This window comes from Rutidosis leptorrhynchoides, chromosome 7 (genome assembly GCF_046630445.1).
Source record: "Rutidosis leptorrhynchoides isolate AG116_Rl617_1_P2 chromosome 7, CSIRO_AGI_Rlap_v1, whole genome shotgun sequence".
Lineage (NCBI taxonomy): Eukaryota > Viridiplantae > Streptophyta > Magnoliopsida > Asterales > Asteraceae > Rutidosis > Rutidosis leptorrhynchoides.
Window position 1 is genome coordinate 47,338,089 of NC_092339.1, and position 19,172 is coordinate 47,357,260.

Consider the following 19,172-nt stretch of genomic DNA (forward strand, 5'->3'; position numbering starts at 1 on the left):
ACAAAGTCCATATCGATTATAAACGATTCACAACAGTTGATTACATCGCGAGGTACTTGACCTCTATATGATACATTTTACAAACATTGCATTCGTTTTTGAAAAGACAATCTTTCATTTCATCAAAAGTTGACGGCATGCATACCATTTCATAACATATCTAACTATAATTGACTTAATAATAATCTTGATGAACTCAATGACTCGAATGCAACATCTTTTGAAATATGTCATGAATGACTCCAAGTAATGTCTCTAAGATGAGCAAATGCACAGCGGAAGATTTCTTTCGTACCTGAGAATGAACATGCTTTAAAGTGTCAACCAAAAGGTTGGTGAGTTCATTAGTTTAACATAAATAATCATTTCATAATTTAAATAGACCACAAGATTTCATATTTCCATTTCTCATAAACAAACTTCCCATGCATAGAGACAAAATATCATTCATATGGATTGAACACCTGGTAACCGACATTCACAATATGCATATAAGAATATCCCCATCATTCCGGGATCCTCCTTCGGACATGATATAAATTTTGAAGTACTAAAGCATCCGGTACTTTGGATGGGGCTTGTTGGGCCCGATAGATCTATCTTTAGAGTTCGCGTCAATTAGGGTGTCTGTTCCCTAATTCTTAGATTACCAGACTTAATAAAGAGGGGCATATTCAGTTTCGATCATTCAACCATAGAACGTAATTTCGATTACTTGTGTCTATTTCGTAAAACAGTTATAAAAGTTGCGCATGTATTCTCAGCCCAAAAATATAAAGGGTAAAAAGGCAAATGAAACTCACCTAATGTATTTTGTAGTAAAAATACATATGACAATATTGAACAATGCAGGGTTGGCCTCGGATTCACGAACCTATAACATTTGTATATATATTAAAATGTATAATCGTATTCGAACAAGTTTATATATTATAACATGAATTATATATTATACTTATTTAGTTTGTGTATATATTTAAAATGTTTAATATCTATATATTTGGTTATATTAATATATCTCTATATATGTATGGTTAATATTATAGGAAAATATTCTTAATTCGTTATATATAAGTATTTATATAAATAATGTTATTATATAAATAATGTTATTATATTTGATATGTGATATATAAACTATTAATAAAAAATATTTGTTTGTAACGAAAATGATAGTTTTGATAATAATAATTTATTAATAATAATAACTTTCTTAATATTGATAATACTAATATTAATAACGACATTGTTAAAATTGATACTTATGTTAATAATAATAATAATAATAATAATAATAATAATAATAATAATAATAATAATAATAATAATAATAATAATAATAATAATAATAATAATAATAATAATAATAATAATAATAATAATAATAGTAAAACTAACAATTACGAAAATGATATTTATACTAATATTAGTGAGAGTAATAATATCTTGTATTGTTTTATAATAACAATAATAATAATCCTAAACATATTAATAATAATAATAATAATAGTACTAAAAAATGGTACGATTACTAATATTTAACAATAATAATAATAATAATAATAATAATAATAATAATAATAATAATAATAATAATAATAATAATAATAATAATAATAATAATAATAATAATAAGCATAATAATAATAAGCATAATAATAGAAGAAAAAAATAAAAATAAAAGATTTATACCCTTTAAAGCTTTGTGTAAAAAGAATTGCCCACAACGAGACTCGAACCCGCGACCTCCCACTAATCACTAACACCCCTTAACCAATCGATCTATGTTGTTTTTCTGAATTAACTTCTATCTTAAAGTATATAAACCGTGGTTTATCGATTTCATCTTTCCTATTAATCACTTCATCATCATTTATCTCAACCCATTTCAAAAGCCCATCAAACGTTGCAGCCCAAACATATCTTTAGTCCATTAATTAAATGGCCCGACCAATTTTTAATCTGTTATGAGATTTAAGTGGTTCAACACGTTTACAGGGATCGTATGTTACACCAAACGGAAAAGATCACAGAAAAAAATGTTGGGTTCGGTTTCTTTTCCTGGCCGGACAGGAGTGGTAGTAACCCCGCTGTAACAGAAGAGAAAATGATCGAGATACAGTAGAAAGAGAAAAGAAAACAAATTTGCAGGTTGTAGGAGGTTTTCGATGAACATAAGTGGGTTTTGGTGAAAATGGTGATCTGTTATGTTTCTATCGGTAATGGAGTGGAATCAGGAAAAACAATACCAGGTTATTATCTTTATGATTTCATGTAACATTTTACTCATCATCATATGATTCATCAACTCTTCTATTGTTCATCATCATCACACTTCGTTGTAACGTATCATCATTAAAATCATCCTCATCATTCAAATCGTTACCACAGTAATCGAAATAAACGAGCAACAAGCAGTCTGGTTTGGTCGTTTTTAAATAGTAAAAGAGAGGGAAAATGGTACTGTAGCAACAGGAAAAAAAATTGTACAGTAGCAGTAGCAGTTACTCTGTTTACAAGGTGGTGTTTTGAGTGGTTTTGGACAGAAAATAGCGACGGCAGCAATAATGATCAAGAGTAGTGGTTTAGCAGTAAAGTGGTGGTTTACGAAGATGATGATGAATAGTAGTGGGTGTTTGATAATGGTTGAATCTGATCTTGGTTCGAATAGGAGCAATAAGGGAATGGTAACAGTAGCATCATGGTTTGGTTTTTAGTAGAAAACAGAAATATAGCAGCACGTAGTAGTAAGTTGTAAATGGTGGTTGATTGTTCTAAGGTGGCGATTTTGGTTGTTCACGGTGGTCAACATGGTGGTGATGTTGTGCACAAGCTAATGATGATGACAATAGGGGAAAAATTAAGGTGGTCATTCTTGATTGAAAAGAACCATGGTGATGGTGGTTGTCATGGGTTAAAGGTGGTGGTGATGCTTTGGTGTTGTGATTTATAATGAGAAAGAGGCACAAACAATGGTGTCTTCGGACAACTGCATCTCTCGAGTGGTTGGCTCGTTTGGATTGTAACCAAAACAAAAGCATAATAATGATCGTTTCCATGGTCGATGGGTTTTAAATATTGAACTTGAATGGTCATAAGTCAACATGCATATATATATATATATATATGTATATGAAAGGTTCAGTGGAGTTTTAAAGAAAAGAAAAGGAAAGAAACAAAGAAAAAAAAGTGATGATATGAGTTGGTAAGTTTCAACACTCATGTCATGTAGGCATATATAATATAATAGATATATAAATATCGAGTTTGTGAATCAATCAACAAGCAATCAATAACAGTGCAAAGGAACACTAAATCATATTATCAATCAATTTTGAACAGAAATATGTACAATATTAATAATTTAATAATTATAATATAAATATGTAATCGTGTGAACATACAAAGAAGAAAGCAGCCTCAAATTTTGTAATCTTTCTACCGACAATTTTCTCGAACTGTGTATATCGTGCCCCGTTGTTCACTCAGTGGCGAATAAAAAGTCTTCAGAAAAATTTCATATTTTTATAATAATTATCTTTATTTATTTTAGTCATTATAGAATAAAATTCGATCATTAACTTATTAGATAAAAATTACATCAACTGTCCCTCTCAATTTTTGGGTAAAATATAAAGAGTGTTAAAATTTAATAACTAGATCCTAAATACATTTTTAGTAAGCCTAAAATTTATAGAACTCATTTTCGGATCACCGTTTATTTTAAAATCACATAATTTCGAATTAAGTTTCTCTAATTAATAATCGAAACATCTAACGGGTATTACAATCATTTAATATTTATTTTTAATATACTTTATTTATATATATAGATATATTTTAAATAATAATCATTATAATATCCTATTTTTTTCTTATTAATTTTTAATAACAACATATAATACTTCAAATTATATTTCGAATTATTATTTATATATACATACACACATATCTATTTACAATTAATTGTTCGTGAATCGTCGAGGAATAGTCGAAGGGTAGTTAAACTCATGAACATAGTTCCAAAGTTTTCGAGACTCAATATTACAGATTTTGCTTATCGTGTCGGAAACATATAAAGATTAAAGTTTAAATTTGGTCGAAAATTCCCGGGTCGTCACATTAAGGCTAAATGAAGAACAATATTTTTAAGTGTAACTAGTAAAGACTTGTAATCCTAAAATATACTTAGATACATTTAGGATGGTCACTAAGTCCTAACTAGAGATTGCTCTTCCCTTGTGCATGTATTGGACATTAATGTATGCTTACACATTAATCATGAAATATGTTATATTGCAAGTAAGCTTGCTAAAGCTTAAACCATAGTGTTGTGCAAATATTCATATGATTGATTTTAGAATAACTATCTCTTGCTATGTGTGAGTATTACTTGCTACTTGCTAATATGTTTAATACTCATTAATTTGCCAGCTTGATTAACATGTGTAAGACCCTAATCAGTTTGTACAGCAGTGTAAATATGTTACATAGAGTGTGGGTGATGTTGTGCAGTTAAACAGAAGTCACTGAGTGAGCTGAGCCTAGTGCGCGCCGCGCACACTAAAGGGAGCGCGCCGCGCACCCTTACTGTAGCCGGGTTCCAGTTTTTTAAATCAGATATTTTGATGGGCATTTTGGTAATTCACTTATGGACGGGTTAAAGATAGATAGGTCAGTTTGTGGAGCACCATTACTCCATTATCAACAACCTTATCACTTTAACTTTAATTCTAGAGAGAGATTGTGATTTTTGAGAGAGAAAGCTTAAATCCAAGAGGAAGGAGCTTGTTTTGGGTTAAAGTTCAAGCATTAAAGTCATTCATCTTATCTCTAGCTTCGTTGTGGTAGTTGTGGTATGTTCTAATTTTATTTTCCTTACTTTGATTTAGTGTAAGGGTTAGGGTTTGAGTAAATGATGAACACAAAACCCATTATTGGTGATTTTGGGTGTTCTTGGGTAAAATTGAGTCTTGAATACTAATTGGTGACTAGTCTATGGTTTCAAAGTATTAAATGATATTTATGAACCCTAATTGGTGAGTTAATTGCTAACACACCTAGTTATTTAGTAAATGGGTGTTGGTTAGTTAGTGGATGACCCGAAATGGGTGTGTTGTCTTAAAATGGTTATTTGGGTAATAAATTGACCTAGTTTGGAAAGATGGGTATGAATTACCCTAATTATGTATTAGTTGGTGTTGTTGGACCTTAATCACTAGCTTTTAAGTGATTAGTGGTGGTCTTGACTTTAATTGGGTGGCTTTGGTATAAATGGGCGATTTAATACATTAAGTCATTAAATGCTCATGTGTAAGTGTTAGTATTGAGTCCACTTAGCTTGTGTGTTGATCAAGTACTTATTATATTAGGTACTTTGCTTTGAAGCTTGTGGAGGTTGAAATCGTCATCTAATTGTTAAGGTGAGTGGAATAATTATATGCGTATGTATATAATGTATCTATTTGTTGTAGCGTGAAAGGTGTAGTGTCGAGGTGTTAAGACATCACGTTTCACGTGAAGAGTGTAGCATCGAGGTGTTAAGATGCCACTCGGGTGTAGCATCGAGGTGTTAAGATGCCACCTAGGAGTGTAGTGTCGAGGTGTTAAGACACCACTCCGTACAAATAATGAGTGATGCATCGAGGTGTTAAGATGCCACTCGGGGTGATGTGCCGAGGTGTTAAGGTGCCACCCTAGGGGTTAGTGGTGCGAGGTGTTAAGTGCCCTAATGGATGTTATGAACACCGATGGCGTTTTCGCGAGCGCCGTTCCCTTGTACTATTGGTCGACCATGGTTACTTTTGTTGTAAGCATATTATATCATTTCGAGTTATATTATTATGCGGTTGTTGCTAGCTTGTGGTATTAGAGATTATAGCTTGTTAATGTGACGATAAGCTAATTGTGTTGCTAGCATGTTTGTGGTTTGTGTAAGTGTATGCAAGTAGGTATAATTATATATGTATTCGTATAATTATTGCATTCACTAAGCTTTGCTTACCCTCTCGTTGTTTACCATTTTATAGGTTCGGTTTTGGACAAGGGTAAGGGCATCGTATTGGACTAGAGATCCCGCTTGATGCTAGGGGACGCTTTTGGCTTTAGTAGCTCTTGGAGTTTGACCGGTAGTTGGGTATTTTAATCCCAAACGCCATGCTCATTGTGTAATTTGGAACTTAAACTTTTTGGTGGTCGAAACTCTAAACTTGTATTAAACTTGTATTTTGGGTCGTGTGGGCCCTGCTTGTAAAACATCATTTTTATGTTTGATTCGTGTTAGTTTTACATATATAAGTTTGTTGTGAAAAGCGTTCGGTCTAAAAATGTCGGGAAGTGGTCCATCTTTTTGTGTGTTAAAAACAGTTCGGATAGAAGCTGGAGTGCTCTGTGCGCGCCGCGCACTACAGGGGATGCGCGCCACGCACTCCCCTGTCCAGCAGCTTTTAAATTTTTTTTTTTTGGGACTGTTTATGGTCGGTTATCGGGTTGGGTTGTTACAAGTGGTATCAGAGCATGGTCTAAGGGATTTAAGCGACTTGAGATAGGTGCCTAGACTTAGACTTTAATGTGTATGTGCTTTTTGCGGGACTTGTAGGAGACGGGACGGACCGGGGATTTGGTTAGTGCTTAGGTCTATGTGAACTAACCTTGCACTAATCGTTTTGTGTTGTTTTAGCAATCATCAAGCGAGATAGACGTTGTACTAGCAAGTTAATGCGACGTGCTCGCGTAACAATGATTAGCTACCATTGTTACGGGTTCAAGACGTGTCAAACAAGCAATGTACAACGAGTATCAACCAAGATGGGGCGGTGTGGTATATGTATGTCGTTCCTTTTCGTTTCGTTGTTTAATCTATATGCATTCTTTAGAATGAAGACGGAAGATGGAACTTGAACGGACGCGCCTATTCATGAGGGGAAGGATGAGTTAACATTAAGGATTGAGGCAGAGTTCGAACGCTATATCTTGATTTTCACCAACAAGGTTAAGCAAGTTCTCCAAGAGTCGTTCGAGGGAATAGTGACCGAGATGGTTCGAGACCGAGTGCCTAAGGTCGTGAAGGAAGAGTTAGAAAAGAGGTTTCCTAAACCTCAAGGTGACGGTGACGAAGAAGCAACTATGGGGATTGAATCTCATGCTTCAAAATTTGCTGATCACTCTTTGGGTAAGAGAAAGTTAGAATCAAGAGGTGCTCCTAGTAAAAGGGTGAGAAGTACGCCCGGAGGTGTTGAAAAAGTGAAGAAGATGAGTAAGACAGGTTATGGGCCTACGTGCTTTCGGTGTGGAGGACGAGGTCATTTTGCACGGGATTGTACGAGTGTACCTTTAAGCACGATCAAGTGCTTTATTTGCCAAAAGAAGGGACATCGTAAGTCAGAGTGTTCCGAATCATTTGTAGATCGGGTTAGGAGGTTAGAGCGTGGCTATCTGATGATCAGTGGAGCGCAAGGGTCCAATGATGATGTTTCAGGTATTTTCGTCTTTGGTACAAATATGCCTTATTATTGTTTATTTGTGCCGATGGATTCGTGTATGTATTAGGGACTTAAACTTTGCTTCGAGATCTATTTAGACTCAAGTGAACTCGGTGAAGATTCGGTTTGTTGATGGTTTTGATGATAGTGCACCAGGGTAGCGCCTGAGTCGTTGACTCGTGGAAACGCGCCCTGGGGACGAATGCATAGTGGTAATACGTAGTATTGATGCGGGTGACATTCCTAATGGAAACACCCTATGATGACATTTGTATTGACGGACGAGGGCGTAAGACTTGGTGCAACCAAGCATTTCTTAGTGATAGGGTAAATGAATCCACTAAGCCATGAGAACGAACTTTGGCGTTAGGTTGTGAGCGCGTGTTCGCGTTTGTAATGAAGTGGGTGAAACCCTTGAGAGCATGTGTGTATCATTGACCGGATGCTTTCGTAGTGGTAACGGGTAGAAAGGATTTGATAGTTGGAAAAGTCTACCTTGCGGGTAGCGGTAATTTCGTTCTAAAAGGATACGTGTTATGTAGACATTGTGTCATCACTTTAGTGGCGCAATCGGGTGACGGTAGATGTTAGTATTTATTATTATCGAATTGAGCTCTCGAGAATTCAGGAAGAGGGACCGACGCCAAGTATGGTCGTGTACGACGGTAAATGGCAAAATCGTTTGACTTTGTAATCTTGACGATTTGATTTAGGAACGAGGTTCTACGTTGGGAAGTTGGTAGTGTTACATCAAAGAAGTTGTGTCGACTTTATTAGGATTTATATTCCTACCGAGGAAGCGTAATGGGATTTGAGAAAGGGTACGATGCCTCATTGTCGTATACTTTGGGTAGTAGTTACAAAATAGCCATTTTATGTACTACGAGGAAATTAGATATATGTGTTTATTTGGGGTCATCTCTCTGTTGACCGCATTTGACTTGTGATAGGTGATGAGGGATATCCGGAAGGATTAACTCTTCGTTACCACCCTTGGTTGTGATGGATGGCAAGCGGCTCTCGGGAAGAACCGTTACTTGTATATTTACGATTTTAATTGCCCGTAGGAATTGTGCACATAGACGTTTTGTGCACATGGTTGTGAGTAATAGTCAGTTTTACTCACACATTGGTATTAATAGTGCGGTAGCCGTGTTTCACACACATATTGTTGGTAGTGTTGCAATAGCCATTTTTGCGCACTACGGATATATCACGATAGCCGTTTTTGTACACCTTGAGTTTTGTATTGAATAACCTTCTTATTGTTAGTATTGAAAACTACTGGTTGTATACGCCGGTGGTTCGGTCATGAGGACCATGTTGTGTTACTAGTGATACAATAGCCGTGTTCTGATCAAATACTTGTGGTAGATGCGTATTAGCCGTGTATGCGTACTAAGAGGGGTGTTAGGTGGAAGGTGTTATCCGTAAGGATTCATTTTTACTTGGCCTTCATCTTTTGGGTTGTTGACATTAGGTTGAGATTTGGTGGTTTTTAGCATTGTACTTGGTAAGGGTACACTAGGGGATTGATATCTTGGCACGAGATCGGTTAAGTTCTTCCCGATATAAGGGATTGAGCAAACTTTGTACTCGGACTTGTGGACTTTAGTAAATTGCGGGTGACTATTTGGTTATTAATGTTGACTCTTAGAGAATGATTGCCTAGAGAAGTTGGAAGAATACGTGACGACTTCGCGTATTCTAAGTGATCATTATAGACTTCGGATGTTGTGTGTATTGCACGTTTCGGAATGCGTGCAAGTGTGCATTTAGTTATTGGAATAATCTTCGAATTAATGATTAATTGACGATTCGATTTCAATGGCGGTTTTGTGATTGTGTGGCGAGTGTTGTACGCTCTTGACGGCCACTCTTTTCTTTTATGATTTTGGGGGTGTACGCGGTGTGCCGTTCTAGAGGCATTTCCGTTAATCGCGTTCGTGTGCGAGTAGAGTCTTGGTGGTTAACTATCCTTATGTATGTAGGTAACCGGGTTAATGGTTAGGACCAAGTTGGAAAGGTGTAAGCCTTGGTGTTCCAAGCGCCTCCTTAGTGTTGAGATGGAATATAAGTAGACTAGCTATGCGGCCTAGGTGGATAGTGACTAGCAGGTGCCGCTAGGAAGTCATGGGTGTCGAGCCGTAAGGTTCGTTAGATTTGTGTGACCGCGTGTAGTTAGGTGACGTGTGACATCAGGAGTAGACCCCGTAAGGGTCGAGTCTGGGAGACTCGGTGTTAGTAATCGGAGTTGGATAACACAACGTCAGGTGCCTCCTTATACCTACTAGTGTAACTTTTGACCCCGATGATGTGATTGCTTTGATTTTGGGTAACGGTGAGAAACTCGAATTTACAACGGTGGTATAGTGTGATGTTTAGCGAGCGTTGACACTCAAATGATTTGAAAGACCGAGGTTTGAATATCTTATAGCGAGTCCTTGGAAGGATTATTTAGTATGACCAACGCCGGAGAATGCGGAAAAGTTCCTATCTAGTAGACGTGATGAGCGAACGGGTGTCGCTCATTTAGGAAAGGAAAGCTTCGATGGTCTTCGAAAAAGCCCCAAGTTGGACTTTGGAGTTAATTGCGAAGGTAGTTAGCGACGTGACACGGTATGGCGAAGTTCCCGATAGAGGGATACGAGAGATTTTCGAAAAGTGTCGGGATGATTCCCAAATATTCCACGATTTATAGGCTTGACGACAATGATTGTCGGTGGATTGTACTACTTTTAGGATGATTGTGGAGTGTAGGGTACGAGTTTGGATACTCGGCGTAAGAGCAAACGGTTGTAGTTATTGGGTCTCGTGGGTTGGTTACCCGATATCATGAAATGATGGAGTGCTTTGGCTTTTGGAAAGATATATTATGATATTTTCGCGGTGTATTTCCGAGTGAGTGGTGAGAATTTTGATTGAATGGAAGTGTGAAGTACGGTTGTTGTATTATGATGCGTTAGTGTACGAAGTGAGAACCCGGATGAGTGATTGCTACAAGTGTAATTCCGCATTGGAGACGGAAATGTTCAAGGTAGAGTGCTTAACTTCAAGTATTTGGTGCGGATCACGAGGACGTGATCCAATCTAAGTGGGGGAGAGTTGTAAGACCCTAATCAGTTTGTACAGCAGTGTAAATATGTTACATAGAGTGTGGGTGATGTTGTGCAGTTAAACAGAAGTCACTGAGTGAGCTGAGCCTAGTGCGCGTCGCGCACACTAAAGGGAGCGCGCCGCGCACCCTTACGGTAGCCGGGTTCCAGTTTTTTAAATCAGATATTTTGATGGGCATTTTGGTAAATTCACTTATGGACGGGTTAAAGACAGATAGGTCAGTTTGTGGAGCACCATTACTCCATTATCAACAACCTTATCACTTTAACTTTAATTCTAGAGAGAGATTGTGATTTTTGAGAGAGAAAGCTTAAATCCAAGAGGAAGGAGCTTGTTTTGGGTTAAAGTTCAAGCATTAAAGTCATTCATCTTATCTCTAGCTTCGTTGTGGTAGTTGTGGTATGTTCTAATTTTATTTTCCTTACTTTGATTTAGTGTAAGGGTTAGGGTTTGAGTAAATGATGAACACAAAACCCATTATTGGTGATTTTGGGTGTTCTTGGGTAAAATTGAGTCTTGAATACTAATTGGTGACTAGTCTAGGGTTTCAAAGTATTAAATGATGTTTATGAACCCTAATTGGTGAGTTAATTGCTAACACACCTAGTTATTTAGTAAATGGGTGTTGGTTAGTTAGTGGATGACCCGAAATGGGTGTGTTGTCTTAAAATTGTTATTTGGGTAATAAATTGACCTAGTTTGAAAAGTTGGGTATGAATTACCCTAATTATGTATTAGTTGGTGTTGTTGGACCTTAATCACTAGCTTTTAAGTGATTAGTGGTGGTCTTGACTTTAATTGGGTGGTTTTGGTATAAATGGGCGATTTAATACATTAAGTCATTAAATGCTCATGTGTAAGTGTTAGTATTGAGTCCACTTAGCTTGTGTGTTGATCAAGTACTTATTATATTAGGTACTTTGCTTTGAAGCTTGTGGAGGTTGAAATCGTTATCTAATTGTTAAGGTGAGTGGAATAATTATATGCGTATGTATATAATGTATCTATTTGTTGTAGCGTGAAAGGTGTAGTGTCGAGGTGTTAAGACGCCACGTTTCACGTGAAGAGTGTAGCATCGAGGTGTTAAGATGCCACTCGGGTCTAGCATCGAGGTGTTAAGATGCCACCTAGGAGTGTAGTGTCGAGGTGTTAAGACACCACTCCGTAAAAATAATGAGTGGTGCATCGAGGTGTTAAGATGCCACTCGGGGTGATGTGCCGAGGTGTTAAGGTGCCACCCTAGGGGTTAGTGGTGCGAGGTGTTAAGTGCCCTAATGGATGTTATGAACACCGATGGCGTTTTCGCGAGCGCCGTTCCCTTGTACTATTGGTCGACCATGGTTACTTGTGTTGTAAGCATATTATATCATTTCGAGTTATATTATTATGCGGTTATTGCTAGCTTGTGGTATTGGAGATTATAGCTTGTTAATGTGACGATAAGCTAATTGTGTTGCTAGCATGTTTGCGGTTTGTGTAAGTGTATACAAGTAGGTATAATTATATATGTATTCGTATAATTATTGCATTCACTAAGCTTTGCTTACCCTCTCGTTGATTACCATTTTATAGGTTCGGTTTTGGACAAGGGTAAGGGCATCGTATTGGACTAGAGATCCTGCTTGATGCTAGGGGACGCTTTTGGCTTTAGTAGCTCTTGGAGTTTGACCGGTAGTTGGGTAGTTTAATCCCAAACGCCATGCTCATTGTGTAATTTGGAACTTAAACTTTTTGGTGGTCGAAACTCTAAACTTGTATTAAACTTGTATTTTGGGTCGTGTGGGCCCTGCTTGTAAAATATCATTTTTATGTTTGATTCGTGTTAGTTTTACATATATAAGTTTGTTGTGAAAAGCGTTCGGTCTAAAAATGTCGGGAAGTGGTCCATCTTTTTGTGTGTTAAAAACAGTTCGGACAGAAGCTGGAGTGCTCTGTGCGCGCCGCGCACTACAGGGGATGCGCGCCGCGCACTCCCCTGTCCAGCAGCTTTTAAAAATTTTTTTTTTTGGGACTGTTTATGGTCGGTTATCGGGTTGGGTTGTTACAACATGCTTGCTATGTGTTATTAGTTAGAATACTGGGATTCAAGTAACTAGTTTACTTCAATGAATTAAGTGTAAAATGGTTCACAAAGAATAATGGTCAATAATCTATTTGGTCTTGTCTAAGTAACACATTATGTAACATGTCCAAGTATGACTTAACATTTATGTCTTTACACACTTAATGTTTAACTTAGAAAAGACATCTTTCAATTAATCTTTATTTAATCTTGAAATGAATATGATTTGTGATTAATTGAAACTATGAAGTTAATGACATGTTGACTAGTCTTTAGGGTTGAACCAAATGCATTAATGAATCTAACTAAGTCTTGACCAAACTGAGATTACCCAAAATGACAATCAAAACACTTCTCCAAGAATGTTGGGTTTCCCACATTTAGAGTGTTATGTCATTTTCACACAATAAGACCAAATCTCACACACTTAATGCATATAGTACTTGTATATGATATTGGGTCTCTTTTGCAGGTGCTAGATGAAGTAAAAATTCCAAAATGTGGTGTTCAAATCTGAGTCAAATGACTATACAACAGATACATATTTTGGACTGGAATACGCGCGGTCGAACCACGGTCGACCGTGCTTGTGACCGTGTGACAACGACTAGTTTTTAAATTCCACTATAAATAGCAAGCATTGGAGAGCATTTGAAGCTGACCCTCTCGCATATTTCAAAGGTTTATTTCCAGAGATCACAAGGGCTTTAATTACTACTCAAATGTGATCAAGCAAGAGAAGATTCTATGATCTTATATATATATATATAGAATTTGGTTGTTGTAAACTTACTAATCAAAATTGTTTATCTTGTGAGTTTACTTAGTGTGATGTATGTCCTAGAATTGTCTTAGGATCATCATTACTAATTGTATGAGTCTTGTAACTTCAATTAGTAGAAGCATAGACTAGCTTAGTGATCTACTTCCTTAAAGGAATTTAGGAAGTTGATTAATCTTATTTGAAGATTAATACTTGTCCAAGTTGAAGACAAGTTGAGCTAGGTTGGAGTTGGTCTTTCAAAGGGATAGAAAGATTAGGTTTGTTGTCTACCAAAGAAGTCGAAGACTTGTAAATCGGATCTCCACCGGGTTTGGAGAAAAGTGCTTAGTGAAGCAAGAAATCTCGATTAGTGTAATCGGGGAGTTGATTAAAGTGGATTAGTTAACATCTACCCGAACCACTATAAATCCTTGTGTCTATGTTCTTTACATTACTCTACTTATCATTTTGAACATATACACCACACACATCAAGTTTGAGTTGAATTGGTTGATCATAGTTAATCAAATTTGGTGATCAATCGAAATGTATTTTTTTTCTTTTTAGGATTTAAATTAATAAAATTTCTATGTTTTTAATTTATATTTGCTTATTTATTTTATTATAATATATAATGTCTAAGTCTATTGTTTTTATTAAATTTATAAAAAATGAAAAATAAATGACACATCAACACCTGACTGTTATGAAATGAAATCCCGTCCATCTTATTGATAACATTGAACACTATTTATAGACTACATAGAACCCTAAACTCTAATATGACCATACTGGACCAAGCCCGCTACACAATTGGGTCGGGCTATACTAATAATCTAACACTCCCCAGCAGTTCGAATGGCGAAATCGCGAAAGTTCAGACTGAAAGGAAACACAAATATCAAATAAATAAATAGAACATATTGTTATGAAATGAAATCCCGTCCATCTTATTGATAACATTGAACACTATTTATAGACTACATAGAACCCTAAACCCTAATATGACCATACTGGACCAAGCCCGCTACACAAGTGGGTCGGGCTATACTAATAGTTTAACACTGACAATAGCACAACACCACAGCGTCCCCTCAATCCCACAACAATGTCACGTCATCAAAAATCTCCCTACAACACAACAACACGACAACAATTCTAGTTAGCGTAGGGAATGGTCTAAATATTGATCGAAAGGTGGTACATTATCTAATTAAGATCACCATTTTCTACCCAACTCCAATTTTTCATTTTTATCGTGTAAATATTAGAGAGATCAAGAACAAGATGAAAAGTTTCTAGGCTCTCTATTATATAACCCTGATTAAGTTGAATTGAAGTATTTTAAAAGGAATTTTAACAATTAAAAATAGAAAGTACTATTTGTTGTCAAAAAGTAGCGTCATATAAAAAAAGTAGCACTTGAAAGCTACTTTCGGAAATTAAATAAATAAATTGATAAAGTTATAAATAAAGTGTGACAGACAATGTTGTCTTATCCTACCTGCTTTGATTTATTATGGCACCTCTATATTATTCTCCAAATAATTCTTTCAAACAAATCCTGAAAGTTTGAATCGTATTTTGACACAATGTGTCAAAATTCCTGCTGTTTGTTAATGCAAATCCAAACTCTAAATGCTAGTTGCATGTGTAAAGTTAAGTTAACGTAGAAATTATATTTTATTAATAATTTATTATATTAGTTTTCATAAATTCTGAAATCCTTCTATTAAATACTAGAGGAGTATTTAGATTGTTCTCCCGCAACGTAAAAAAATGTTATTTTAACATCGAGCCTTTGGCCGAGTGTTATTAAGGAAAGAGAATTTTGAAGTATTCATGCGGATTCTGGGTTCGAATTCTGGAAGATGCTGGACTTTGTGGAATTGCTTGCAGGGTCCCGGGTTCGAATCCCGCCAGGTGTTTTCCCTACTCGGTTGTCTTCGAGGATGGATGGGTTTCCTCCGGGAGCCTGTGTGGGTAGAATCAGGGGCAGAATTAGTAAAGGACAAGCGAGGGCACCCGCTCCCAGTGAATTCGAAATTTTTATTGTAAAAATTTTAGATTTTTTGATTTTGCCCTTAGTGAATCTTTTTTTATCCAAAAGTCTTCCTATTTTTTCCCAAAGCGTCCATATTTTGTTAAAGTCTCAGTATTTTGTCCAAAAACCTTCATATTTTGCACAAAAACCTTCATATTTTACTCAAAATCATCCATATTTTTTCCCTAAAAAAATTGTTATGCTTTTAAATTTTTTTGCCCCCGGTGAAAAAAAAAATTATATTTCCTCCACTGGTTGAATATGATCGGGTTGGTGGTCATTATCTCCCGGTTCAAAAAGAAAAGAATCTTAATTTTGAATAGTCTTCTCGAGTTAGCGAAAATAGATTTTTCATGTTTAGATTATCTTAGAAAGACTGGTAAGTATAATCAAATGTAGGTGATTAATCTAGGTTAATTTACTCTACCAATCATTTAAGATATTTTCTGTGACCATCTAAAATGTGTTACTAGTGAATTAAAAACTTAATAGATTTTATAATAATAATAATATCAGGTTTGTTAGTCTAACAAGGTTATCTTGTGATAGTTTAGATTAACGTGGAGCCGGCCCTAAATTTAATGAGATACCATGAATATTACGTTAATAACTGCTTTATAATTTGCATGGTCGTCTTTTTTTCTTTTTGTTCTTGTTGGTCAAATACGATTCGTTAGTTTACGTGGGAAAAGGTTTTTGTTGGTTATTGCATGTGACTAAAGTCTAAAGATTTGTGTTGGTAACTTGAAAAGTGATGGTTGTGTAACTACCAAAAAGTTTAACCATATGAAATATTATGTTTCCCCACGTTGTACGTTGGAAGCTATTTTCCCATTATTTAACGATGGCAGTTATAGAACAATAAGTTAAGTGCACTGGGAGAACATTAAATTATTTACTCCGTAATTAATAGTGATATATTGTTATGTTACTTGAAAATTTATCGAACGAAATGCCCGAAAGTACATGTAGTTTAACGTTCAAGTGGGATTTATAGGTAGATGATATAATGTTCAAAGTTACTGTACCAATTAAGTAATGAATTTGATATCAGGTTACATAATAATTCAAAGTGACTAGCTGAAATTTCATTTAATTCATGAAAGATAAAGAAGTACGCCGTAAATTGGTTAATTCCTTAAAAATAAGACATAAATTATGGAATAACGTTGTTTTTAAGAATTTAGTGAATAAAACGGCTGTTTTTTTTTTAGTGCCAGTTAGTATATAAGAGTAATAATTAATAATATAGTTGACATGATGTGAAAAAATAAATATGTAGAAAGCTTAAGAACTTATAATTAACCTATCTTTATTACGGTTTAAACATGTTTTTGTAAGGTTATACCCTTTTGGAAGTTAAGAGTACGTTATGACTTATTTCTCAAGTTCCATAACAAGTGTCATGTTTTGATATTTTAAAGTCTTTTTTTCTCAACTTTGATTTTAAACATATTTGTAGGTGTTTAGTCATCCAAAGAGTTGCTTGTTTTGTTAAAGGTTAGTTGTTTGCTCTTGATGAGCGAAACCATCCCGTTTTATTTTCCGTGTATTTATAAGACTTATTTTTGGTGTTATGTCATCCCGTTTTATGTTTGGCGTGATAAAAAGTCTATGTTTGGCATGAGAGGAACCGTCATCTCTTTAAGAAGGGTAATCGCTCTCCGGTGCAACTTTACGAGAGCATTTATTCTACAGCTCGTTTAAAGCTTATGAGTTTTAGATGGAAGTCTACTCCGAGTGCGCTTAGGCTCAAATCGGATTGGAAAAACTCTTGATTTGTTATTTTTTAATGTAGAGCTTCGGCTCATGTTTGCTTTAATTTTTAAAGCTTGGTTGTTTGTGAGGTTATAGGGCATGTCCTATAACTCTGCGCTTATTGTATCGATTGTTTATTCAATATATTCGTTGGGTAATTACCGTTTTACCCACACAAAAAAAGCTATTAGGGATATTTAAACCTTTTAGACACGTGCGTTTTACAAGAATTATCTCTTTTCCATTGTAATTTCATTAAAAAGTTAGTATAAAGTTATTCACTTTTTCAGGGATTAATTAATTTAATATAAAAAGAAAATATAGTGTCGGATAAATGTCAAGATATAAAACAGAGTAGTTAGGATATACAAAAGTTTAAAGTGTTATTGGAATCCTAGTAATCATCTTCAAGTGACATATGCTGCCCATGTTGCAATCTATATCAAGAGTGATTGATTTAAATGAGTAGACATGTGAGATATTTCTTTTGATGAGGTTATTCCTAAGAAAAGTGAGAAATTTTATTCAAATGTTTGTAGTCTATTTGAGTTATTTTTAGGTCGTTTTGTAACCCTTTTTATCACCTTACAATGTGATGCTAGTGATATTTGAATCAAAACTATTTCTATTAAGAGGACAACCGTTAAGTTATTTTATGATGATTTAAACAATAATATCTTGATGTAAAAAAATCGGAGATGAAAATCAAAAAATAGTGATACTAATAACAAATCAATATTCAAGAATATGAAAGTGGAGGACACATGAAGCTATATTTATTGTTTGGGTGTGTTTAACACACAAACTTAAGGTTAACTACTCCATGAGTTAGAGTGCGAATTGTGAGGGGAATCATATCTTTACCCATTGGTGAACGTCTTAAACTGGTTGAGACAGTTCTCATCGGGGTTGGTAAAGAGGTGATTTGTTGATCCACCTAAGAGGTGACGTCTCGAAGAGGATAAGAGATGATGCTTTAAATAGGTTGTCTCTTACGTTGTGAGAGAGCGAAGAATGTTCTAATCAACATCCCTCGTTATGATGTTTCTTGTCCAAAGTCACCCTTATATTGGGATAGATGAGCAAAACTCATTAAAGTGAACCTATTAATTAAGAGTAGTCTGTGTGCTAATAAAGATACACTAATTCGATTTTTTTCAAAATTGGTTTTGGTTGAGTTTCAATTTTTCAAAATCGGTTTATTCAACAACAACAACATCGGTTTTTTCAAAATCGGTTTTTGTTGTTGTTGTTGTTGTGGTTTATTCAGTTATCAGCCTGTTTTTATCGGTTCGTTTTATTCTTCCGTACTCGACTTCTGTATAAGTATATAACTGAATTATGCAAGTAAAAATTAAATGTAACTAAATACAACTTGTTTGATAAAAGCATGTTTTATTTAAACAACATTATAAAATACAAATACTCATTATAACTTTAACAATCATAACTTTTACTCCGTATTTAAAACCCCACCATCCAAACCAATGTTAGCTTGTGACGGTCTAATAAGTTCGTTTTTTTTTTTTTTTTTCCCCTAAAAAAATCGGGTTTCAATTTTTGGACCAGTTCAAAATACATTTTTCATGTGCATTCTCTACGTGATAAATGAGGATACTGAGAATGAGTAACCTCCTAAAGAAGCCAATTAAGGGTAAAATAAAGATTTAAAAGTGACCCACAATAATAATAGCCACCATAAGTACTATGATCCCTGTATTAAACACACACGGTAAAATTTTTGAAAAGGGTTTAAAGCAATTAACAGAGTTTTTACTAGTGTAGGTGATGCTCTCTAACTACGTGTGATAACTTATAATTAAATATTTAAATTTAATAATGATCTATTAAATTATTTTAAAATAGGAAATGATCAAATCATGCTTGATAGTAATTCTAAATTAAAATAATACACAAGATAACAACTTTATGTATATAAATACAAAA